Below are 12,575 nucleotides of genomic sequence, written 5' to 3'. Positions count from 1 at the left end.
GACTTCCTGAAGACCTAAGTTCAAATCCAGACTCAGATACTTACTAGCTGTGTTACCCTGGGCAAGTCACTTAACCTTTGCTTCAGTTTCCTTGACTATAAAATGAGCATAATAGTAGCATTTATCTCAAGGGGTTAAAGTGCAATGAGGATCAGTTCTCCAAAAAAGAAAGGATCCTGGGTTAAGCATGAAACCAAATAGCAAAACATGACTTAGGCGAAAATCTCTCTCTCTCTCTCTCTTCTCTCTCTCTCTCTCTCTGGCTGCTTAGCTGTCTGTTCATCCATCCGTCCATCTATCCTTCTATCCATCTGTTTATCTATCTATCCATTTAGTATTCTAAGGGCAGAGACTTTTAGTGTTAATATTTGGTTAGTGAGTGTAAGTGACCCAGAGGTTACTGGGAGTTCTCTCCCCACTTCTAAATGATGTTAACACTTCTTTTTCTCTGCCTACACTTTCTTGGCAAGCTCAGCTCCACTGGCTTTAAGTATCATTTCTACATAGATGCCTTTTGAAATTAGGTATCAAATGGAATTTTCCCTCTCTTTCAAACTTTCTACTCTTTTTAACAACAACAACAACAAACACAACCATAAATAGCACTAATGTAGCACTTTGAGGTTTGCAAAGTGCTTTACTGACATCTCGCTTGATCCTCACAACAATCCTGGGAGGTGGGTGCTGTTATTATCTCCATGCTACAGATGAAAAAAAGTGAGACAAAGTAAGCTATCTGAAGCAGGGTTTGAACGTAGGTCTTCCTGACTGCAGGTTCAACACTGTGCTATTTGGGTTCCAGTATCCCTCCAGTTGCCTAGCTTCATAATCTTGGGATCATCTTTGTCTCTTCTTTTTCTCTTCCTTCTCCCTTCCTTTCTTCCCCAATCCTATCCAATCAGTTGCCAAGACTTATCTATTCTACTTCCTCCACATGCATCTCCTATTTTTCACTCCAAGTTACTACCCTAGTTCATGCCCTCAATGTCTCTAATTCATACTGTTGCAGTAGCCTTCCACTTCATGCCTGCTGTCTTTTCCCCTAGTAATTTTATCCTCCACAAGGCTACCAAATTAATATTTCCAAAACATAGGTGAAACAACATAGTGGGTCTTCGTTAGTATAGTGGTGAGTATCTCTGCCTGTCATGCAGAAGACCGGGGTTCAATTCCCTGATGAGGAGCACGGATGTTCTTTTCCAAAACACAGGTCAGCATTGAGACTGTACTCCCATGTGAAACCTCAGAAGGAAATATGAACTGGTCTCAAGTTCAAAGAACATTCTTGGAAGAGCTCAAGAAGGATTTTAAAAGCCAAATTAGAAACAATATTGAATAGTGGATAGTGATCTGGTCTCAGCTAGAGGTAAGAAGACCTAGTTTGTTCAAAGGCTGATTTTGACACTTGTTAAGTCACTTAACCTCTTGGTTCCCTAAGTTTTAGAGCAAGTCAGCACCTACAATAACATCTGCATTGTTATAAAGAGTTATTCCCTCTCCTTCTCCACTCCAAGAAAAATAAAATGTCATTCTCCTGTTCAGAAATCTTTGGTATTACCTATTGCTTCTTGTCTTAGGGTAAATGAATTCCTCTTTCTGTCACTGAAAGCTCTGCCTTCCACCTTCCTTTCCAGTCTTATCACATTATTCCTCCTTCCTTAATCTATACCTTCTAACCACACTGGCCTACAAGTTGTTTCAAGAAGTTGACATTTCACATCCTATCTTTGCCTAATCTTGTTCTTTATTCTTAGAATATACTCTATGAACAGAAGCACCATTTCTTCTAGCTATAGAAAACCTTTTCTGATCCTCCTCAACTGCTTAATTGCTAATGATCTCCTGCCTAACAAATTATTTTGTATTTCCTTATCCATCAAAAAGGTGTCAGATGCAGGTTGTAACCAGCTTTGGGTGAAGGATGCTAAAGTTTAAAGGATGATAGTAAAGCATAGAAACAACTGAATCTAGTATCTAGTTAGCAGCAATAATTAGTTAACACAGGAAGGTATCCAATAGCTTTTTCCTCACTACTCAGTAGTGTCCTGGAATCTTGTGGTCCCAACGCCCCTCAAATGAAGAGAGGGCACTCAATAAGATGATGCAAAAGTAATTATAGATGATTGGCTAAGTAGAATCAAGTATGGGAAAGTATGAGCATAGCTTGGTATAGCACACATGTAAAGATATCCTTGGACTGTTTTCTGTTTTCCAGGAGGACATTTTTATTTGGTGAGGCAGCTAGGTGGTGCATTGGATAGAGCACCAGTGCAGGAGTCAGGAGGACCTGAGTTCAAATCTCATCTCAGACTCTTGACACTCACTAGATGTGTGACCTTGGGCAAGTCACTTAACCCCAGTTGTCTCATCCTGGGTCATTTCCAGTCATCCTGATGAATACCTGGTCACTGGATTCAGATGGCTCTGGAGGAGAAATAAGGTTAGTGACCTGCACAGCCCTCCCACACTCAAAACAAAGTCAAGTGCAAGTCATGTCATTGTTTCTCTGATGGCATGGTCTTCTTCAGCAATTAGGGATGAACACACACACATATATTTGGTAACTGAGCTTGAACTCCATGTGTAGGCTAAAGGGGCAATCCCTGTCCCTCAGGTTTCTCCTTCCTGCCAACTGAGAAGTATAAGAATGACTCCACGAGCTCCTGAGGGATTGTGTGTACACAAATGGATTCCGCTTACCCCCTTCAAGCTGTCTTGTGAATTTGTGTCCAGGCTGGGGCAAAGTCCTGTTTACATCTTATTTCAACATTATGAGTTATACGACGTTATGAGTTCCCAGAAACAGCTGATATCTTCCTCCTGCTCAAGTACTTAAGTAGCCAGATATTGGTTATTGGTCAAGAGAAAGGAGCAAGAGGAAGAGGAAGAGAGAAATAAAGGGAGAAAGGGAAAGAAGGAAACCACTGGGGAAAAAAAGACCACTTGGTGTTGATCAGGCTGCGCTTTGTTATTGGTTAGTCATGTTCAACTCTTCATGGCCTTATTTGGGGTTTTCTTAGCAAAGAGTGGTTTGCCATTTCCCTCTCCAGTTCATTTTACAGATAAGGAAACTGAGGCAAACAGGATTAAGTGACTTGCCCAGGGTCACATAGCTAGTAAATGCCTGAGGCCAGATTTAAATTCACCAGGATGAGTTTTCCTGACTCCAGGCCCAGCACTCTATCAACTGCCACCTAGCTGCCCCTAGGCTGTAGTGGAGGGCGAATGTAAAATAACTAATTAACAGCTCCCATTGCCAATATCCCAAGACTTGTTTTCTAGCCTCTCACCTGACTGAAGTCATTCCATGATTCTTTTCTTTTTTCTGTCTCTTTATTGCTTAGCCCTCTCTTTTTATGCGCGTGAGAATAAAATTGTTTTTTCCATAGATGATTCATATTTGTAATTTGGGTACTCCCCCCCTTTTCTATTTACTCTACCTCTTGTCCCTTCCTGGGGAAGACCCCTTAGATAGAGCTCCAAACACATTTAGATCAGAATGACTAGAGATGGCCCAGGATGCAATGGGAGACCTTGGCCTTTTTAAGCTAAGATCTTTCCAAGTTCTCACTTTGCTTGAGGCAACGCCCATTCAGTGATTAGGCCAATACAAGTCAACAATTATTTTGTACCTACTATGCACCATCGCCTTCCTACAAAATCTGAACTGGACTAAAAGTTTATGGGGAATGGAGGGATAGGGTTAGAACGGTGCCCACGTGCAAAAGTAATAGCTTCATTGTGAGCCAAAGCAGCGTAGAAACACTCATGTGTGGTTCTGAAAGTTGTGTGCCACCTGTGGGGAATTGACAGTAAGAGTTAGACATAGCAGCTCCTCACACTGAAGCTGGAGATGGAGGGGCTGCTGTGATCCAAAGCACAGGGAATGCAGGAAGCAAGATCAAATTGAGTAATTCTTCCAGCCGCAGATGGAGTTCCCTCTTTGTGTTGTATCAAAAACTTGATGTCAAGGTATACATCTTTTCAACTGCACACAGAAAAAGACTAGTCACAGAGTCCTCTTCAAATATGATAGTCTAGTGTCAAAAGAAATATGCTTTTGATTATCTTTGAACTCAGCCCAACTGATAGCCAGAAAGCTCTGGCAAAATGATCCAGGATACCACAATGTAATACTGTCTTTATGAAAGTCCTCACCTGCCTGTGTTTGCTGGGAACCTCTAAAGACTAGTCTGGCTCTCTGCCTAATCCATCTCACTGTTTTCTGATTTCTGCAGCCTTTTCAGGGTTTGAAGTCCTTATGACTTTATTTCTAGTTCTTATGGTTGTATTTCTACTGTATTTGTTGCCAGACCTTCCTGAAACTGACTGCCTGTCTATGGATTTTTTTGCTATTAATTAAAAACATTTATTAAGCACCTGTGCATATATATAAAGTCCTCGGGATACAAAGACAAAAATGAAACTATCTCTGCTGTAAAAGAATATGGGGTAAATTGAGGTTTGAGAAAGATCTAACAATGGAAAAGAACAGAATGGTCTTCCTGGAAGAGGTGGTAACAGAACTATGACTTGGAGGAAGACAAAATAATTATGTGATAAATTAGCACATTCCAGATATGGGACAGGGAGGGGAGGAGTGAGGATGGAGGGACCTGATGCCATATGCAAATGCACAGAGGCTGGAGATAGGGTCTTGAGTGTGAGGAGCAGCTAGTAGGCTAATTTGGCTAGAATTTAAACCTCATGAAAGGAAGCAAAGTGGAAAAGTAAAGTAGGAGCCAGAGTATAGGGGTTCTTAAATGCCATTTTGAGAAATTTGTTTTTTATCCTAGAGGCCATGGGGAAATCATTGAAAGAATATGAGGAAGAGAGTGACACAGTCAGATCTGTGTCTTCTGAAGATTATTTTGGCAAATGTATAGAGAGGAAAGATTGGATTACTGGCTGTTAGTCCAGGTGAGAGGTGATGAAGGTCAGAATTGCTTTTATCTCCACTTGTCATCTGCTGCCTGACTGTTCGGCCACTTGCTGGGACACCAGTGGTTGGACTGCTGTGATAAAGTATTTTTTAACTTCTTAGTCATAGACATACAATGTTGAAATCTGCTTCTATTGTACAGAATGTACCACTGAGTGGCTCCATCTAATCTTTGGATCCTGGTCATCCCCCATCTGGTCTATTCCACCATCTGCTGAGCCTTGGTCCTACCCAAAACTCACCACAAATCTAGATGTTTAATTTACTCATTTGAGTTAATTTCACTTGAATCCTAATGAAAAGAATGAATGAAAGCATGCAAATATTATTAAAATTAAAATATTATTAAATGCTTATTAAGCATTTACTGTGTGCTAAGGCACTGTGTTAAGCAAAGAAGTGACAAATACAAGAAAGACAGATGCAAATCCCCTGCCCTCAAGGAGCTTAGATTCTAATAGGAAAAGACAGTACGTATAAGGCACACATTTTTCTTTAATGCTCTTGTGCATTAATCATGATGCCTATCACTTGTGTAATTTGGGGATCATATAGACATTTATGTTCGTTCATTCAATAGTTAACATTTATTGAGCACTTTGAGATTTTCAAAGGACTTTCAATATGTTACCTATTATGTGCAAGGTACTGCGCTAAGTGCTTCACAATTATAGTATCACAACAACCTTGTAAGGTAAGTACTATTATTCCATTTTATGGATGAAGGTGAGGCTGATAGTTTATTTAAGAGACTTGCCTTCTATCACGCAGCTGGTAATTTGAACTCAAGCATTCTTGACTCCAAGTCTCCACTCTATTGACTGGGCCACCTAGAAACCTCAACAAACTTTTATTAAGTGACTGCTGTATAGCAGGCATTATACAGGGGTTGGTGATACAGATCCAAAAATGGAACAGTCCCTGCTCTTAAGGAGCTTACATTACACTGGGGAAATATAATAAATTCATAAATAGCTCATTACAAATATATGGCTTATGGATGAGTCGTGAGTGTTGAATTGTAGTCTCTCAAAAGTTCTTGCTCCACTGACTTCAATTTTTTTTCATCATAGTTCATGCATTTGAAACAGTCACATATTTTACTTCTTCAACATAGAATTTTTAAAAATACTATTGGGACAGTTTCATTTCTGAGATTCATGCAGGTACTAATATTTGTTTTCTAGGTAACTGTAATATAATAAGATATAACATAGATATTGAATCAGAGAAATACTTTCATAACCCTGATTTTAATGTCAGTAAAGTTTCTAAAGTACTGAATGGTAATAAGTATTATGCCTTTTAGTTCTGTGGCATCTGTGACATTTCTATGTAACATGCATTTTGGTAATGCCTCTATCTTTCCTGTCTAATTTTCTTCTTTTTTTAAATGGCTATTTCTTAGAGAATTTTAATGGATGTAAATCATTTCCACAGCATGGAGGCCCAAGGAACTCAGAAACCACCTTTGCCAATGAACACTTGATTTCCTCCTTAGTGAGAGAGATATGGTAGCCAAGGGCTACAAGTGGTTTAGAATATTACAGTATTAAAAAAACATTATGGAAGAGGATGAAAAATTATGAGCAGCATTGCTTCACAAAACAGCAAAAAGCAATGGAGCGGAAAATGATTATGCAGAAATCTTGGCACAATACCAACATACAGATCATTCCAAGACTGATGATTATAGATGAATAAACGTGTTTAGAGAGCTTGCTCATGTGGTAAGAGTAAGAGATAACAGATGGGCAGCCCAAGTGTGGTTCTGTTTTCCATGAAATATTGAAGACTCTAAGGCAGGTTTCCAATGTGTTAGGTCAAACCTCCATGGAGGATTTATGGAAGGACACAGAACCATTCTCTTTGAGCACTCATCACATTGCATTTTGTAGTCTGTAAAACAGGTAGTCAACATCCATTCAGTTAGTCCATTGACATATTTATCTTAGAGAGTCACTGCAGATGGGCAGTAAATTGAGTCTAGAATTAAACAAGTGGAAAAGAATGGGTGGGATTATACATGGAAGAATCATCCAGAACTTTCAGTAATTCCAGGCCACTTTTGGACAGGAAAATCCCTCTTTTTAAGACCAGTAGGGTCTTGGTGATGTAGTGTGGCTATAAATAATGGGAAACCCTAGTCTTCAGGAAATCAGAATCGATGATGGAGAGGTATGTGGTAGACATAAGTATGTTAACTGTCACAATAATTGATCAATTTTATTTATCAAACTTTGGTTATATTAGATGTCATGATAAGTACTTTGGATAAAAATACAAAAGTGAGACAGCTCCTCACTTTACGAATCTTACATTTTATTGTGAGGATACAATATGTTTATAGATGACTAAATAGAGGATATATACAAGATAAATGCACAGGGAAGGGAGTAGGACCTTAACAACTATTGGAACAAGAAAAGATCTCTTAGAGGAAGTAGCTGGGAATTGTAAGAGTCCAAACTTTTGAACAAGAAGTAGCTCACAAAACAGGGATAGTCACTGGACCTGTAATTTAATTGGTAAAGGGGATTCCTGGGTAAGGAAACTCCATTTACCAATCAATGAAGATGAATATTCTTTCTCTGCAATTTACAGTTTTAGAAAGTTGCCTAGAGCACCCAGAAGTTAAATAAGTTGCCCAAGGTCACACATGAATGAATAAAGCTAAATTATTAAGTTCTTAAAATTAAAGCTAAAGTTGTTAAATTATTAAGCTAAATTATTAAATTCTTAATTAAATTAAATTAATGATAAATAAATCATTGATAGTTTAAATTAAATGCTTACTCTAGGCAAAGCATTGTGCTTAGTGCTGGGATTTAAGTAGAAAAAGAAGATGGTCCCTGCTCTCAAGCAGCTCACATTCTCATGGGGGAGACAACACATGTGGAAAGTTTCAGCTACAAGTCAGATGGACAGGTTCCATGGTCCTTAGACTGCAGGGTACTTACCAAAGTGTATGGTAATGCCCTTCTTTAATATAATAATGACAAAATCATATAGATTCTGCTGTTGTACCATTTGACAATGTCAAGGACTTTGGTTACGTATGGTAATGCCTCTTCTTTAATATAATAATGACAAAATCATATAGATTCTGCTGTTGTACCATTTGACAATGTCAAGGACTTTGGTTACAAGAACTTTCATTTGTGAAATATACTTCTTATATACTTTATATGTGTAAGAGGAAGGACTTGAACCCAGATTTTTGAGCTCAGTTCTTCATTCATTATGCTATGATGCCTTTCGTCTCATTAAAAATGACTTTAAAATACCTGACCATCTTTTGATATTCTTTAATCTGTGAATAACACTTCTAATTCACTTTTTAATATTAGTCAGATCCTATGCTTGAAATAGGTTTACAAGTTTTAATGTGGAGCACATTTGATTGAAAAAAGAAAGTCGTCCTGATACAGGTAGTGAAAGAAGATAAACGATGAGAAATGCACTGATGCCTAAAACATGTTAAAAGAAGAAAGTCTCAGTACATTGGTTAGAGTCCCTGTGGATGATTAATGGGAGTATGATGACGAGAATCACATTAAAAGAGAAGGTATGGGTGGATCTCAACTGCACCATTGGATAGAGATGCAGTAAGTGCATTGAAGTGTCTCTTTTAATAAAAAAAAGTTATTTCAATCACTCTCATCTCTGAGCAAAATTTTTCAAATTGCATTTGTTTCCTTATCTTGCTTGTACTTTAGGTCTCAAAGGCAGAATTCTTTAAGATTCAATTACACCCATTACTCTGTATGTAGCAGAATTTTCACTTGCCATAAAAACTACATTTCAACAAAAGTGCTAATGTCTTTTATATCTTTTAGGTGTTGAATAAGTTTGCCAGTTATAATGCCTCGGAAACATCCACTTATTCGAAAGTTTTCCTTGATATTGTAGATTGTTCCTTGAATCATTTTTTAATCCACATTTCTCTTCTGAAGCTGATATGTACTTAGGGGTTTTTCCAGGATGCAGTTCATTGACCATAGCAATAAACTGTGTTTTAAATTTCTTTTAAAATGATGCCCCATACTTCTTCAACTGTGATCTCTCAAATTTCTCACTTTTTCTATGTAAGGTTTGAGTTGCTTTTGAAAGCATTATCTGTTTCTGTAAAGTTTATGACCTTTTGTAATAAATGATATTTATATAACACAATAGTGTTGCCTTTATGTAACACATTTATGTAACATAACAGTATTTCCAAAGCACCATCCTTACAACATCCCAGTGAGATAAGCACCAGTGCTTTATGCCCATTTTATAGATGAGGGGACTAAGGCTAGGAATGGTGAGGTGGACTGCCCAAGGTCATATAGCTCGTAAATCTTGGATGCAGTATTCCAATCTAAGCCTCATGATGCCAACCCTGCCATACTTTTAATTGTGTCATGCTGTTCCTTTGCAAGAGATCTAGCTGATATAAAAATAATTGCAGAAATGACTGAATAATACATAGGGCTCCAAGTCTTTATGTTATATATTTTATCATCCTTATCTTTGACATTTAAACCTACATTCTTTTACAACATTTGAGACTCTGGTCTTTAGTTATTTGCATGGAGCTTCTTACTCTTTATTGCTAGGTATGTGGGGTATTCAAGGAGGACTAAAAACCTGTGGTGTGAGGGCTGCTCATCCACCTTTGGTGTCTACCTGTCATCCAACTCTCACTTGTAACTCCAATAAGCTGTAACATGAATAATGGCCACACCTTGGTAAAACTGTCTCAGCAGATGGGCTAATCCAGGTTGAGGGTAACTGATAAGCCTTAAACCTGTTGATGAGTTGGGCAGGTTGTCTTTCTCAAGCATGTGTAGATTAGAACAATTCATTCCAGCCCCCATGAAGGCAACTGAAGCAGGAACTGTGAAGCTATTATCAGTCATACACATTAATTAGAACTTCATAAACACAAAAAGAGGAAAAACAAGGAAAATAAAAAGGAGAAAAACAGTGAAATGCCAAGGTCATCTATTGTATCCCTGGTCATCATCACCCATCATCCTGATTTATGTATTGCAACTGAATTTTTTTTTTAACATTTATTTTCACACAATTTTGGGTTACAAATTTTCTCCCCTTTTTTCCCCCTCCCCCCCCCAGACCCAAGTTTTCTAATTGCCCCTGTGACCTATCTGCTCTCTCCTCTATCCTCCCTCCCTGCCCTTGTCTCCATCTTCTCTTTTGTCCTGTAGGGCCGGATAGCTTTCTTGACCCCTTAACCTGTGTTTCTTGTTACCCAGTGGTAAGAACATTACATTTGGTCCTAACACTTTGAGTTCCAACTTCTTTAGCTCCCTCCCTCTCTACCCCTTCCCCTTGGAAGACAGGCAGTTCAATATAGGCCATATCTGTTTAGTTTTGCAAATGATTTCCATACTAGTTGTGTTGTATAAGACTAACTATATTTCCCTCCATCCTGTCCTGTCCCCCATTACTTCTATTTTCTTATGGTCCTTTCCTTCCCCATGAGTGTCGACCTCGTATTGCATTCTCCTCCCCATGCCCTCCCCTCTATCCTCCCCCCCTTCCTGCTTGTGCCCCTGTCCCCCACTCTCCTGTATTATGAGATAGGTTTTCCTATCAGAATGAGTGTGCATTATATTCTTTCCTTTAGTGGAATGTGATGAGAGTAGATCTCATGTTTTTCTCTTGCCTCCCCTCTTTATCCCACCACTAATAAGTCTTTTGCTTGCCTCTTTTATGAGAGATACTTTGCCCCATATAACTTCTCCCTTTCTCCTCCCAATATTTCTCTCTCACTGCTTGATTTCATTTTTTTTTTTTAGTATATGATCCCATCCTCTTCAATTCACTCTGTGCACTCTGTCTCTATGTATGTGTGCGTGTGTGCATGTGTGTGTGTGTGTACTCCCACCCAGTGCTCAGATACTGAAATGTTTCAAGAGTTACAAATATTGTCTTTCCATGTAGGAATGTAAACAGTTCAACTTTAGTAAGTCCCTTATGATTTCTCTTTGCTGTTCGCCTTTTTATGGTTCTCTTCATTCTTGTGTTTGAAAGTCAAATTTTCTTTTCAGATCTGGTCTTTTCATCAGGAAAATTTGAAAGTCTTCTATTTCATTGAAAGACCATTTTTTCTCCTGAAGTATTATACTCAGTTTTGCTGGGTAGGTGATTCTTGGCTTCAGTCCTAGTTCCTTTGACTTCTGGAATATCCTATTCCATTCCATTCTATCCCTCAATGTAGAAGGTGCCAGATCTTGTACTATCCTGATTGTATTTCCACAATACTTGAATTGTTTCTTTCTAGCTGCTTGCAATATTTTCTTCTTCACCTGGGAATTCTGGAATTTGGCCACAATGCTCCTAGGAGTTTCTCTTTTTGGATCTCTTTCATGCGGTGTTCTGCGGATTCCTTGAATATTTATTTTGCCTTCTGGTTCTAGAATCTCAGGGCAGTTTTCCTTGATAATTTCGTGGAGGATGATGTCTAGGCTCTTCTTTTGATCATGGTTTTCAGGTAGTCCCAGAATTTTTACATTGTCTCTCCTGATTCTATTTTCCAGGTCAGTTGTTTTTCCAATAAGATATTTCACATTATCTTCCATTTTTCGAATCTGCATGGTATGTTCTGAGATATGTCTTTCTCGAAAAGTCCAAAGCTTCCATCTGTACCATTCCAGATTTGAGAGATCTATTTTCTTCAGTAAGCTTTTGAATCTCCTTTTCCATTTGGTTAATTCTGCTTTTGAAAGCATTCTTCTCCTCATTGGCCCCTTGCACCTCCCTTGCCAGCTGAGTTAGGCTAGTTCTCAAGGTGCCAATTTCTTCAAGATTTTTTTGGTTCTCCTTTAGCAAGGAGCTGATCTGTTTTTCATGCTTCTCCCTTATCCCTCTCATTTCCCTTCCCAGTCTTTCCTCCATCTCTCTAACTTGATTTTCAAAATTCCTCTTGAGCTCTTCCATGGCCCGAGCCCATTGGGTGGGCTGGGACACAGGATCCTCGATTTCTGTGTCTTTGCCTGATGGCAAGCATTGTTCCTCCCCATCAGAAAGGAAGGGAGGAAGTTTTTTTTCTCCGATAAAGTACCCTTCAATAGTTTTATTTCTTTTCCCTTTTCTTGGCATTGTCTCCACCTAGTGGCCTGACCTCTGAATGTTCTCCTCACGCCCACCTCGCCTCCTGGTCCTCCCAGCCAGCGTTTGGGCACTGAGATTCAAATGCTGCTTCCCGCCTTAGGATTTTTGGCGGGGGCAGGGCTGCTATTCAGTGTGAGAATTAAGTTCAGGTGCTGAGGTCAGGGGCAGGGCCGCCTCTCTGGCTCAATTCCCTCAGGAGGTTTATGCACAGACCTTCCACAATGGATCCAGGCTCCCGTCTGTTTGGGGAGCCCCTGTCCACAGCCGCCTCTCAGCCCCCACCTCCCGGGGGGGGGCCCTGAGCTATGGGGGCACCTCACTCCCCTCTCAACCCGCCAAAGAGACTCTCTCACCTACCCCCGTCAGTCACCTGTTGGTGGGGGGCCCGTGCAGCTGCTGAAGATCCCGCCTCCGGATCCCTCTCAGAACTTTGTCTCTCGGAGCCACGACCACCGTTGCCACCGCAGGTCCGAGCTGGGCACCGTGTCTGCAGCGCGACGGACCTTTTGCG

The 12,575-nt window shown here is 39.7% G+C and overlaps 1 non-coding gene across 1 annotated transcript; it reads left to right on the top strand.

The window, feature by feature from the left end:
* Positions 1 to 1,112: 1,112 nt before the first annotated feature.
* TRNAD-GUC (transfer RNA aspartic acid (anticodon GUC)) lies at positions 1,113 to 1,184 on the top strand. Its single transcript has one exon. It is a non-coding gene; the product is annotated as a tRNA-Asp (tRNA).
* The last annotated feature ends 11,391 nt before the right edge of the window (positions 1,185 to 12,575 follow it).

Source organism: Notamacropus eugenii, chromosome 7, assembly GCF_028372415.1.
Source record: "Notamacropus eugenii isolate mMacEug1 chromosome 7, mMacEug1.pri_v2, whole genome shotgun sequence".
NCBI lineage: Eukaryota > Metazoa > Chordata > Mammalia > Diprotodontia > Macropodidae > Notamacropus > Notamacropus eugenii.
Note: the sequence above shows the minus strand (reverse complement) of the source record. Positions and strands in the feature narration are given on the sequence as shown.